The sequence below is a fragment of the Eptesicus fuscus genome, chromosome 5 (assembly GCF_027574615.1).
Source record: "Eptesicus fuscus isolate TK198812 chromosome 5, DD_ASM_mEF_20220401, whole genome shotgun sequence".
Lineage (NCBI taxonomy): Eukaryota > Metazoa > Chordata > Mammalia > Chiroptera > Vespertilionidae > Eptesicus > Eptesicus fuscus.
The window spans coordinates 69,097,020-69,109,153 of record NC_072477.1 but is presented as its reverse complement, the minus strand read 5'-3'; positions in this window follow the sequence as shown (position 1 = coordinate 69,109,153).

Below are 12,134 nucleotides of genomic sequence, written 5' to 3'. Positions count from 1 at the left end.
AGTTTGGTATATATATTTTCAAACTTTCTCTACCTTCACATGCACACGTGTGTAGAAATACATATTTCATGACATAATTGGGAACGTCTCTTTTCTTTTCCTTCTCATTCAAATACACAACGAAAGAGCCCTTCATCAGTACAAAGATAACTTTATTGTACAAGGAGAACTCCGTTTTTTATAACTGCTGTAGAGGATGCCACAGTATGAGGGAGCCATCTTTTAAGTTTTTCACTCGTTCACTGGTAGACATTTAATGTTTTCTAATATTTTACTATTAAAAAAAATAGCTCAAATGACCATCCCTGCACGTGCTACCTAGGGAACATGTGGGAGTTTTTCTGTACAAAAGAAACTCACCAGTGAAATTGCTCGGTTACAGGGGTTTGAGCACTTTAAATTTTCATAGAATTTGCCAAAATGCTGTTCCAACTTACACTCCCACTAACAGCCTCTGAGAGTACCTGTTTCCCCCTGGATGGTAGCAATCGTTTTGCATTCAGTTTCAAAGACTAATCAACAGGAGTCTCCTTAATTCTGTGGTGCAAGTGGCTCCCTGAGAACTTTAAGAATGTATCATTAGACGCAAAAGAAAACAATTATTTGATGTGAGCCCACTCTGTGATTGGTATTATCATAATAATAAAGAAAACCCTCTTGATTGAACAGCTGCTTACCTTAGACTTTAAAGACATTAACTACCTGCCTTTCAGTGTTTCTTAAGAGGTCAATAAAGGTCACTTACCCCTATTTTGCAGATGCAAATTTTGAAGTATGAAAAAAGTAAGTAAAAGTTTCTATCAGGCTGTGTACAAGAATAGACAATAAGAATTCGGGTTTTATAAATCCCCACTTCTTCATTTTCTGGTGATGAGGCAGCCTTTAAATCCAGAAACAAAACTCTGACCTACACCCCTTTGTAGCTGGGCAAAGTCCAGCTACTTGCGTTAAAAACACATTTCTGTTTTAACTTCCACTTAGTTGGATGGTGTTTTAAAAATATGGTGTAGTCTATGTCAATGAAACTTCAAATTCAGTTCCCAGACATGTGGTGGCCTTTGCTCCCCTTGGCAAAGATTACTAGTATTCTCTCATTGGCTGACCCTGGTGATCTGAAGGGAAAGGGCAGAAAATGCGGTGTCATCTGCAGAACTCAATATTTCTTCTCTCTATGCTCATGAATAGAATTATGGAAAAATTCATAGGCTTGTGGACTTGAAATCTCTGTACAATAGGCAGCAGAAACATTGGCAACTTGCTCAGGGCATGTTTGAGATCATCGCTTTGGGCTCAGCCCCAGATATATGTCCCAGAAGGAAGCCATGTGGGCTTTAATGCGTGTTTTATTCCCTTGCAGAGAAGTCACAACTTACCCGAACATTCTTGTTCACAGACCATCTAAATGGAACCTCCAGACTGATGACAGCCAGACCGGAAGCACAGGACACCCCTTCACATCTGGGAATGAGCTACTTGCACATTTTGAGATGAGTACATTTATCTGAGTACTTGGTTGTTCTTTATATTTCAATCTCAGGTCAATTAATTGTAATGGCATCAATCCTATATAATAAAAGCGTAGTATACAAATTGTCCCCTTGACTGGGAGTTGGTCCTGGAGTTCGACCAGGGGGCAGGGCTGGCCAGGGGAAGGGAGGGAGGCCCTGGCTGGTGGTGAGGGCGGCGGCAGCAGGCAGCCGGGGGAAGAGAGGGAGTACCCAGCCAGCAGCCTGCAGCAGCTAGGGACCCTACCAGTGCATGCATTTTGTGCACTGGGCCTCTAGTACAAATATAAAATAGTTAGTATGCTTGTGACAAAGTGGCTTTCCAGACCAGAAATCAACTTTTCTCTTTAAAGTAGTAATGCTTAGAGTAAATGTCAATAACCTTATCTTTCTACAAACACTTCCTGCTTCAGTACCTTGACTTGGAGGCACAATCCTGCTCTACATCAACCCAGGCTCCATCCGCATCCAGTATTCCCTGTCTAAAGTTTTGACACATTTGTCACAACAGCTAAGGTTCGGGAAGGGAGTTGAAACAATTTCACAAGGCTTGTTATGATTCACATGGCCCCTGTGTGATCCTCTTACCATCCTTTGTTCCCATCCTTCCAATAAAACATGAGCACCAGCCCGTTCCCTTGCACAGTGTGAGCCAGAGAGCCTGGGGCCTTTGGGCTCCAAGTCCAGGGTACAGATCATTAAAGCAGATGACACTGTTCTGTATATCAAGCCTTTCATGCCAACTTCTAAATGATGGAGAAAGACTGCAGTAGTGACAATGATCTATCACCATACCCCTTTTAATGAAGATACTCCTTTTATTGAAGATACCTCTTCTAATACATTTAAAGTGAATTTGGAGGTCCCTGGACCATGTGGAGAGGGGGTTGGAAGTATAGCTGAGAAGGGAGAAGTTGACCAGAGAAAATGAAGTGGGGCAAAGACTAAGGATATAAAAAAATATATATTTGGTTTTCTGAGCATATTATCCTGCTGTTCTGTCTCCCACTAAGATCTACAGATCTGCTATTCTTTAGAAGTTGTTAGATAACTCCAACTGTTTTCTAAAGTTTAAATATCACAAACGGATAGGCCCTGAATTAAGATGAGGACATCAGTGGTTGAATGTGTCTATAGGAGACAAGCAAAATGACACCTTGTATTTTCAAAGGGTCATTCTCTCAAAGCTCAAGTCATTTAATAGATCTGATCTAATTATTCCTCCATAACATCCATGGCATCTTGGAAGAAAGTAGGGCAAGAGCAGTGAATTTTATGAGGATAAGGATCTAAATACTATCCTTTTTTTGCCAATGGAAAATAAAACACAAAATGTTCATAAAAATGCCCTAAGTCAAGATTTTTTTTAAACTTTTTGTCTGCTCTGTCCTTTTATTCAAATGAAAACTGATGCTGAACACTAGCATAAGTGATAAAAACAAACCCTCCTCTAAGAATAATCACTGCTGAGCTGCCCTTGCTGAAGCTGCCTCAGGGCCCTGCCTGCCTAATCTTTTTCTCTACCACACCCTATCCTCAAACACTCCAAAGAGCTCAGGACTTTTTTAAAAATCACTTTTCCTGGTGAGGCAACAAAGAAACTTCCAAAGTAGATTATGAACCACTCTCCAAAATTCGACTCCAAAAAAGCATCACAGCCTCCCAAGAATGACAGAAACCCAGACTTTGTTGCTACAGGGATGGGAGCAAAACATGTCTTCCAGAGACTATCGTAATGTGCAACGTAGCAGATCGTCTTCTTAACATGTTTTCCTTTGGGGGAAAATTATGACTCTGTTATCCAGGGCATTCTGAAAACACAGACTGACCTTTTTGATGTGACTTATTATTACTATCTCTTCTATCACAATTACAGACTCTACAGACATACATTTTTCCAAACACCACTTTTAGACTTTCAAATTTGACAAGGGGAAGCCTCGCCCTTATTCCCACCCTGACTTTGTTTGCCTCTTCTCAGGGTGCTAATGCAGTGTTGGTAGTAGTAGCAAGTACATATGTACACGTAAGAAGATATGAGCTAAAAATATAACCCTATAGATCTGTTATGCCTAAACAGAAAATGTCCTTCTGTGACAACTAGTGACGTGACAGACTGGAGTAGATCTCAGTCCTCGCTTGGTGCCAAGGGAAGATTTGTGCCCTACAATGAAAATGATGTGATGAAAATGTGTGAAATTCTGTGGAAAAACAATTCAAGAGTCCTTGTGTATTTTTTTCTGCCCAATGTAATGGATGTTTAACCATGTCTTGCATGTTTTCTCCACCCAGAGTGACCTCCAAATCTGCACTTAAAAATTCACCAAAACATTAAGGGTAAAATTAGCTTATGTTTTTGTCTTTTGCTGTTCCTATCGATACCAAAAAATAAATTAAAAAAAAATTTTTGATGATGTTAAAGCCTCGCTTTTTTGTGATTTTGGTAGGAAACTCAACATGCCTTTTAGTGCTTGAGTCATGCTCCATCTTAGACTGGAGAATCACCATAATATCTAAGCATGTCACCAGTAGACAAAAAGCAAAGGCAAAAGAAGAGATTCTAAGTAGAGAGAAAAGTAAGAGGGCAAGAGGGAGAATATTAGAAAAGAAAGTGAGCGTAGAGAAAAGGATGAGAAGAATGAGAAAGAATCAGATGTCTATCAGGGAGGCCTATCAACCAGTAGTTACAGATCACCAATAAAATGTTGAGAAAGGAGACTGCTATTCTCTATCTACACATCTTTATGAAAGAATTATGCTATTTTCACAAATTATAGTCATTACAAAAGAGTAATCTTCTGTAAATTAAAAAAAAATAGACTTCAGTAGCTTTGAGGCTATAGTTAGCATTTGTCCTACTGTTATTGATTTAGTAATTTTTTCTTCATGCCATTTTTGCTCCTCAAACCCACAGTAGGTCAATAATAGAACTGGCATTGAAATCCATTCAATAGTAGTTTATCTCTAGATCTTGATGCCCTTTTATTCTCCCAACTATTGATTAGTGGTCTGTAACTAGGGTAGGCAACCTTGACACAGTGGGGATACTGCTTGACAATAATCAGCTATGGTGACCCACATGTTCTTTTTTAAAAAAATATATTTTATTGATTTTTTACAGAGAGGAAAGGGAGAAGGATAGAGAGTTAGAAACATCGATGAGAGAGAAACATCGATCAACCTCCTCCTGCACACCTCCCACTGGGGATGTGCCCACAACAAAGGTACATGCACTTGACTGGAATCAAAACTGGGACCCTTCAGTCCGCAGGCTAATGCTCTATCCACTGAGCCAAACCGACTAGGGCCCACATGTTCTTATACATCCAGCTTCTCTATTGCCCAAGACAGGAGATCTGATTAGGTCAGTGTACTAGTCAGGTTTCTCCAGTGAAACAGAACCAGTAGAATATCCTTTATATAAAAACCCTGGGTCTGTCACATCCACAATGACCGGAGGCTCGACCTAACGCCCAGGCTGTGCGCGCAGCAGGCTCTGGTGGGGGACTTGTGGCAGCAGAGACGGGGACAGGGGAGGCGGGGCCAGCACTCACACTCACTCACAACCACACACACGCACAGACAGACACACACAGCGCCCACCAGCTCACAGCCTTTTCTCCTTTTCTTTCCCTCTTTTCCAGCTCACTCTTGGAGCCTCTCTCAGAATGAGGAAACAAAACAGACTGGGCCTGAAGAGGCCTGGATGGAAGGGAGGGCAGGCAGAGGGTGGAGCAGCCCCCACTGGCCCCATCCCTTCCCAGTTGGGAAAGAGGAAGAGGGAAACAGGGAGGCAGGGAGGCCTAGAGGACTGCTGAGAAAAACAAAGAGAGACAGAGACTGTGTGAGATCAGGCCTGCAGGGGAGGGCAGTTAGGGGCGTCAGGCAGGCAGGCAGAGGCAGTCAGGGGCGATCAGGCAGTCAGGCAGGTGAGCAGTTAGGAGCCAGCGGTCCCAGATTGCAAGAGGGATGTCCAACTGCCAGTTTAGGCCTGATCCCTGGCAGTCAGACATCCCTCAAGGGGTCCCTGATTAGAAAGGGTGCAGGCTGGGCTGAGGGAACCCCCCTATGCATGAATTTTGTGCACTGGGCCACTAGTATTATAATAATATAATGAATCTTCTTATATCTGTATCTATATAATTTACATACACAAATATATGAAATATATAAAACATATAAATACAAATATAAAGGGATTTATTATTAGAAATTACCTCACATGATTATGGAAGCTGAGACAATGATCTGCTGTCTGAGACCTGGAGCTGCAGGAAAACCACTGATGTAATTCTAAGAATGTGAGGGCCAATCGTGTAAGCCCCAATCCAGGGATAGAAGACTGATGGTCAGCTCAAGCAATCAGGCAGAGAGCAAATTCACCCTTTCTCTGCCTTTTTGTTCTAGTCAGGCCTTCAAAGGACTAGATGATGTCTATCCACATTAGGAAGAGCAATCTGCTTTACTCAGTCTACTGATTCAAATGCTAATCTCATCCAGAAACCCCAATACCACACCCATAAATAATATTTAGCCAAATATCTGGGTACCCTGTAATCCAGTCAATTTTATTACCATAAAATTAATCATCACTTGCAATCTTTTACCATCCACAATGGTGGACAGGTTATTGTTTTTATTTACATCCAGTCCATAAATGTTTGTATTTAGTACCATACCCTGGTCAAAGATCTGTGACCAGGCTAGCTGGGATGATCTGACTTGATACATACAGCAGTGATAGAAAGAAAGATCAGGGGCCACTCTACTCAAAAGGCCTGGCAGTTATTTTGAATTTCAAGGGCTTCTTTCTAGAACACCATTACCTAATAAAAGAACTGTCAAAACATCAGCACCATCGATCTATAGCTTACATGATAGAGGCTTTGAAATGGAATGATAAAACTTCATGTGCCTGTGGCCATTGAAGGTAATGATAGTATTAAAGTAAGTATCAGAAATTCTATGTCTTTGGATAGGGAAATTCCTTTTCTGCACAGATTATTCAATAAATTAGTTTTCCAATAAAAAAGTTGTAACAGAATACTGCAGGTCAACAGATAAAGACACTAGACACAAAGCACTGGAACCAGACACAGAAAGTATTCAAAAAAAATCATAAATTCAGAGAAGCCATTTGAGGGCAATAATAAACTGGTGGTAGGCATTTTAAAGAATGCATTTTTGAAAGGAAGCAAACTTTGTAAATGAAGACTTTATAATTAATAAAGTGAACTTTGAGAAATGTCCAACTATAAAATTAAGAAATTTCTAAATTAATATTAAAAACCATGATTCAAGGAAATAATTATTTTTATAGAACAGCCTAGAAAAAAATAGAATCGTATGTGGAGAAAGAATTCAGGGCAACAAAAACAGAAATAAATATCAGAATGGATACATTTTCTTTATGCCCACTCAGTTAAGCATTTCACTGATTCTTAAAGAAGTTAAATTTTTAAAAAAAAAAGTTAAATTGGTGGTTGATATAAAGCCAGGATATACAGAACTTACAATTTGCATATCTGCATTCATGATTAAATTAATTATATGTTAAGTGGAGTGCAATTTCCATTTGATAATGTATGTTTAATCATTCTCAAACATTTTACTCTCATTGTAAAAAATCAAGATAAGGACCCTTTTTTCCCCGGTCTTTCCTTCTCAAGTATCTTAACTTATACTTCTTTCTCTGTCAACCCATTAATGCCAGGGGATCGATCTTTAACTTTCTTCTCATTTAAATATAATGCTTATGGGCAATCTCAATAACTCCTATTCTTGTTTTCCCACTGTAACAGACACAGAGAAATACTACCCAGATCCGCTTGAAGGTAGGACTTCCTGTCCAACTGCAGATATTTCTGCCAGCAGTCAACCTTAAGTGTATGCCTCAGGTACAGACACCTACCCCATTGAGGTAAGGCCTTCCCAGAACAGCCCACCTCTGGTGACTGAGTGAGGTAAAATATAAAAGCCTAGCTTTTCCAGTCCATTGCCAGATCATTCTGGTGGGCTATTTTTTCTCCAGAGCTTTCCACTGGATTGACCAAAGCTTTGTCAGGCCTACATCAACGTTTGACTTCTCACTCTACCGATGATGCTTAATCTTTAATAAACATCTTGTACCCCAAATTCCATCTCAGTATCTGCTTTCAGAGAAAGCAAAAATAAATACCCTTTGAAGAGATGCATCTTCAATGTAAAGATCTCTTAATATAGATAAAAAATATAAGCTAATAATCATAAAAAGCAAAATATATAAAATGCATAACCATGAACGAGTCTTAAGAAAAAGTAAAACAGAAGAATCATATCAAAAATGTTCAAGATATTAGAATTATTGTTATAATTAATATATTTTAAGAAGTAAAAAAATAATTGAAAGTATGAATAAGGAACAAAAAAATCAGAAATAATCATATTTGGAAAAGAACTGAATGGAACTTACAGAAAAAAAAACTAAATTAACTTTAAAATATTTAAAGTTTAGTAAAGAAGCTAAATGACATAGCCCAAGAAAGATTAAAAAAACTGAAATATAAAAATAAAGAAACTAACCATTATATAGTATAGAGAGGGGAAAAGAAAACAAAAAAGAGAGAGAAAAAATTAAAAAAATAACTTCTATAGAATAAAGTTAGAATGATTGACATAATGCCTAATTCATTATGAAAAATATATTTTTAAAAATGGGAAAAGTACAGTGCTGAATGAGAATGCCCTGAGAATTCACCAAAGTTAATGAATAACAGGAATCCTCAGTCTGAAGTAGTATTGTGAATAGCAACCAGGATATATTAAAAGAAATGCAATCTTAGAATAATTGTTTTGAAATTGTAGTACTAAAGATAAAATTCTAAAAGCATTCAGAGAAAAAACAAAAATTACAAGTGAATGAATAAGATGGTAAAAATTATTCCGTATTAATCACAGTAAGTATAAGTGAATTATTTTCTTCCCTATTGATCATGGAATCATGAGTTGATATCAAGATGCAATTTTGAGCCAGTCCCTGCAGGACAAAGGCTCTGGTTAGTTTCTCAAACCTGCAACAAATTTTTCACGAGAAAAATATATTTTTTGTTGTACTAATCATTTAATTTTCAAAGTTGTTATCTAGCATAACCTAACTCTACCAAACTGATGTAGCTACAATCACTACTTAAGCATAGAACTGGCTCTGAAGCAGATACATGGTCTAGTGAAACAAAACAGAGTGCCCAGGAACAGAGCCACCTGAATGTGGAAACCAACGCATGATAGGGATGGCGGTGCAGATCGGTGAAGAAAGGATGAGTCATGCGATAAAATATCCTGGGAAAATTAATACTCCGCGTAGAAAAGTGAAATTGGATAAACTGCCTTATGCTACACATAAAATTCAAGATAGTGATTATCTTGAGGGAGAGAAAGGATTCAGGGAAATGTTATCTAGAAGCAGCATGTAAGGCATTTCATAGATGATGTTGATGTCTTATTTCCTAGAATGAATGTGGGTACACTGGTATTATTCTTTATACCTTTATACCTACATGATTCTCATTATTCATTGTAGTTATGTTCTATAAAGTCACTGCAAATGCTGAATTAGCAAATACTGAACCATTGCTCCCAGGGGATATACAGAATTAAATTCCTGCAAGCCTGCAATCACAACATTTTTACCAACCCATCAGTGCATAACCTCGTTTTATATGTTTATGTTTAAAGACACCTTATTTAATATATATTGTGGATTCATTAACATTGAACTCATGGCCAACAGCACCATAATTCATGCATGAACAGATCTTATCGAACACATATTTTGTCCATAAGGCACATAACAGCCTTCTCGCAATTAGGAACACTAAGACAGCACTTCAGCACCACACTTGGGGCCATTTTTAACATAAAATCGCCAACAAAACGCACAAGAATGTGAGAGATGTGGCACTGAATAGACCACAGAAAGGACCCCGGTTAACTTTAGGAGAGCTGAAACAAGAAGGCGGAGCGTCACCTTGTTGGGTCCAGCTGGGGACATGCTTGTCAGGTGACTCTGACTTTTCACTGCCCTGCACATGTTTGCAAATGACAGAAAGTACCATAAACAGGGATTTGAGGTTACAAATAAATACTGATTAGGTAAATTTACAATCCTCGAAATCTTCAAGTAAAAAGAATTAGCTCTCTCTATATATATACACACTCACACTTTTACATGTACTAAGTATTTAATCATTTTTAAATGGGAAGGAAAAAACACCCTTTGTAGTTTTGTAGCCAAAGATATGATTGGGCCAAATGTATCTACCATTTAATTAAAGGGCCTTATTCTCCCACCCCCCACTGAACCTCCTACCCAAGCATCTCACAGTCATTTCTCGAAGTAACAAGGATGCTGTTTCCTGAGGCTCCTGGTGAGCCTTTGTCAGCCTGCTGTGCCAGCCCCAGCTCTCCGAGGTTCACCTGTGCTGCTGTCAAGAGACTTTCAGGGAAGCCTCGCCACTGCTGCCACCAAAGAGGAGAAAGCCAACGCCCATGACCAGTGGGTTGCTTCTGGATTAACCCCAAAGCATCTTACCCTCCAGGAATCGATGGGAATCATACATAGGTATAAGAAAGAATCTTACCTTATAATAGACAAATATGCAAATTGACCGCACCTTCGCTACGCCCAAGCCACCAACCAAGCCACGCCCATCAACCACGCCCACCAGGAAACCGTTGCAGGGAAGCTGGGGTGTGGCGGAGCCCAAGGCTGGGAAAGCCGCCTGAGGCTTTCCCGGCCTTGGGTGCCAGTGGGGTGCCTGCTCCGATGGCAGGAGCGAGCCGACCTGGGGGGTCGGCTCGCTCCTTCGATCCATCGGGTCGCAGGGACGCTGGGGTGTGGCGGAGCCCAAGGCCCGGAAAGCCGCCCGGGGCTTTCCGGGCCTTGGGCGCCAGCGGGGTGCCTGCTCCGATCGCAGGAGCGAGCCGACCTGGGGGGTCGGCTCACTCCTGAGATCGGGTAGCAGGGACCCTGGGTGCAGCCGAGCCCAAGGCCACCGCCCAGGGCCAAGCCAGGACCCTGAAAGAAGGTAGAAGGCGGTGGCCACAGCCAAGGCCTAGGTCCCCGGTGCCGGCAGAAAACTGGTGCAGGCAGCCAGGTGAATGAAGGTCTATTGCACGAATCTTCGTGCAAACGGGCTACTAGCGTTCTCTATAACTGCATTCCAAACTTGCTTGCCTGGGCTCCTAACACTGGCTCTCAGGAGAGTCCTACAGCATCTCTACTACATGAAACTTCAGCATGACTTCTTCCTTGCTATCTCCAGGCCCTTGCCTCCACCAGAATCGGCTCTCCTTTTCATCTACTACAAAAAGAGATGACAAGTACAGAAAAATATTGTGAGGAAGAAGGTGGGTTATTATCTACACTTGGCAACGGACAGCTTGTTAGAGTACATTGGAGGGAATCTCAGCTTTCTAACCTCCTGAAGAATTTGTTGGTGGAGTTTCCTTGAAGAATCCTAATTAAAAACCTTATTTTGCTCACAATGTAGAAAGAAATTGGCCATATGTTTCCCATTTTTCCCCCACAGTTGAGTGAACATACAAGTTCTATAACTCAAAATGTGAAAAGGAAAAATACATTGTCCTGGAAAGATGGAAACTCTGATGATCACCTGATGATCAGATCTCATCAAAGATGTCCACTTTTTAAGCTGAACTGGGAATATGTGTTCAAACATCAACCTTAACTCTCAACAAAAATAAATAAAAATTTAAAAACACATTTAGTTATACATCCAAGGGAACATGGATCTTGAAATAGTAGGTATTTACCTTAAATTTAATCAGAGCTTTTTATAAAAGTGTCAATTTGTGCCTCCCTTCAATTCCAAACTTCAAAAACTGAATAAATGTAGTTGATCATCTCTTCTGAAAGCAGCTATCACACCCACATGATATATGTATCTTTCTTCTACGTGGGAGTCAATCACATGAATAGTATTGTAATAAGGATATATGCAAATCAGATAATCACTGACCATGATCAATTTTAACTACTCTCAAAATTCTTGAACTTACTCCAGCTTGGCCAGAATATGGTTAAAATTTACTAGAATTTAAATATTTTAGGTTTTCTTTCTAAAGAAACCTAAGTTAAATCCAGACACTCTTTTCCAGTGATAAAAAATACAATTATTTTGATTTGATGGTAGGACAAATTCTATCATTTGGAGTTGTCTTTATAACCAATTGTTTTAGTTTAAAATACAGCAATCTCCATGTTTTATAATAACATCTTTGCTTGTATTTCTAGATGTCCCTTCATCTTCTACACAGTTTCTTTATCTCTTGGCTTCTGTGATCTTCCCAAATTTCAAGGTTCTAAATGTGTTGCAAACACAACAATGAAATAGCATGGATAACTAGTAAAACTGTGTTTCAAAGAAATCAAATAAAGCCTTTATTGGCTTTTTTCCCCTATTCAAAGAAAAGAGTTATTTCCCTGAATTAATTCATGTTTGGTTTGTCTTTTATGCTACTTGATGGCAAGGACAGAGTTTCAAATATTTAAGCTAAAGATACCTGAGAATCCCTTACATAGTAAAAAATATATATAGTGAAATATTCAATGATAATGCATGTATATTC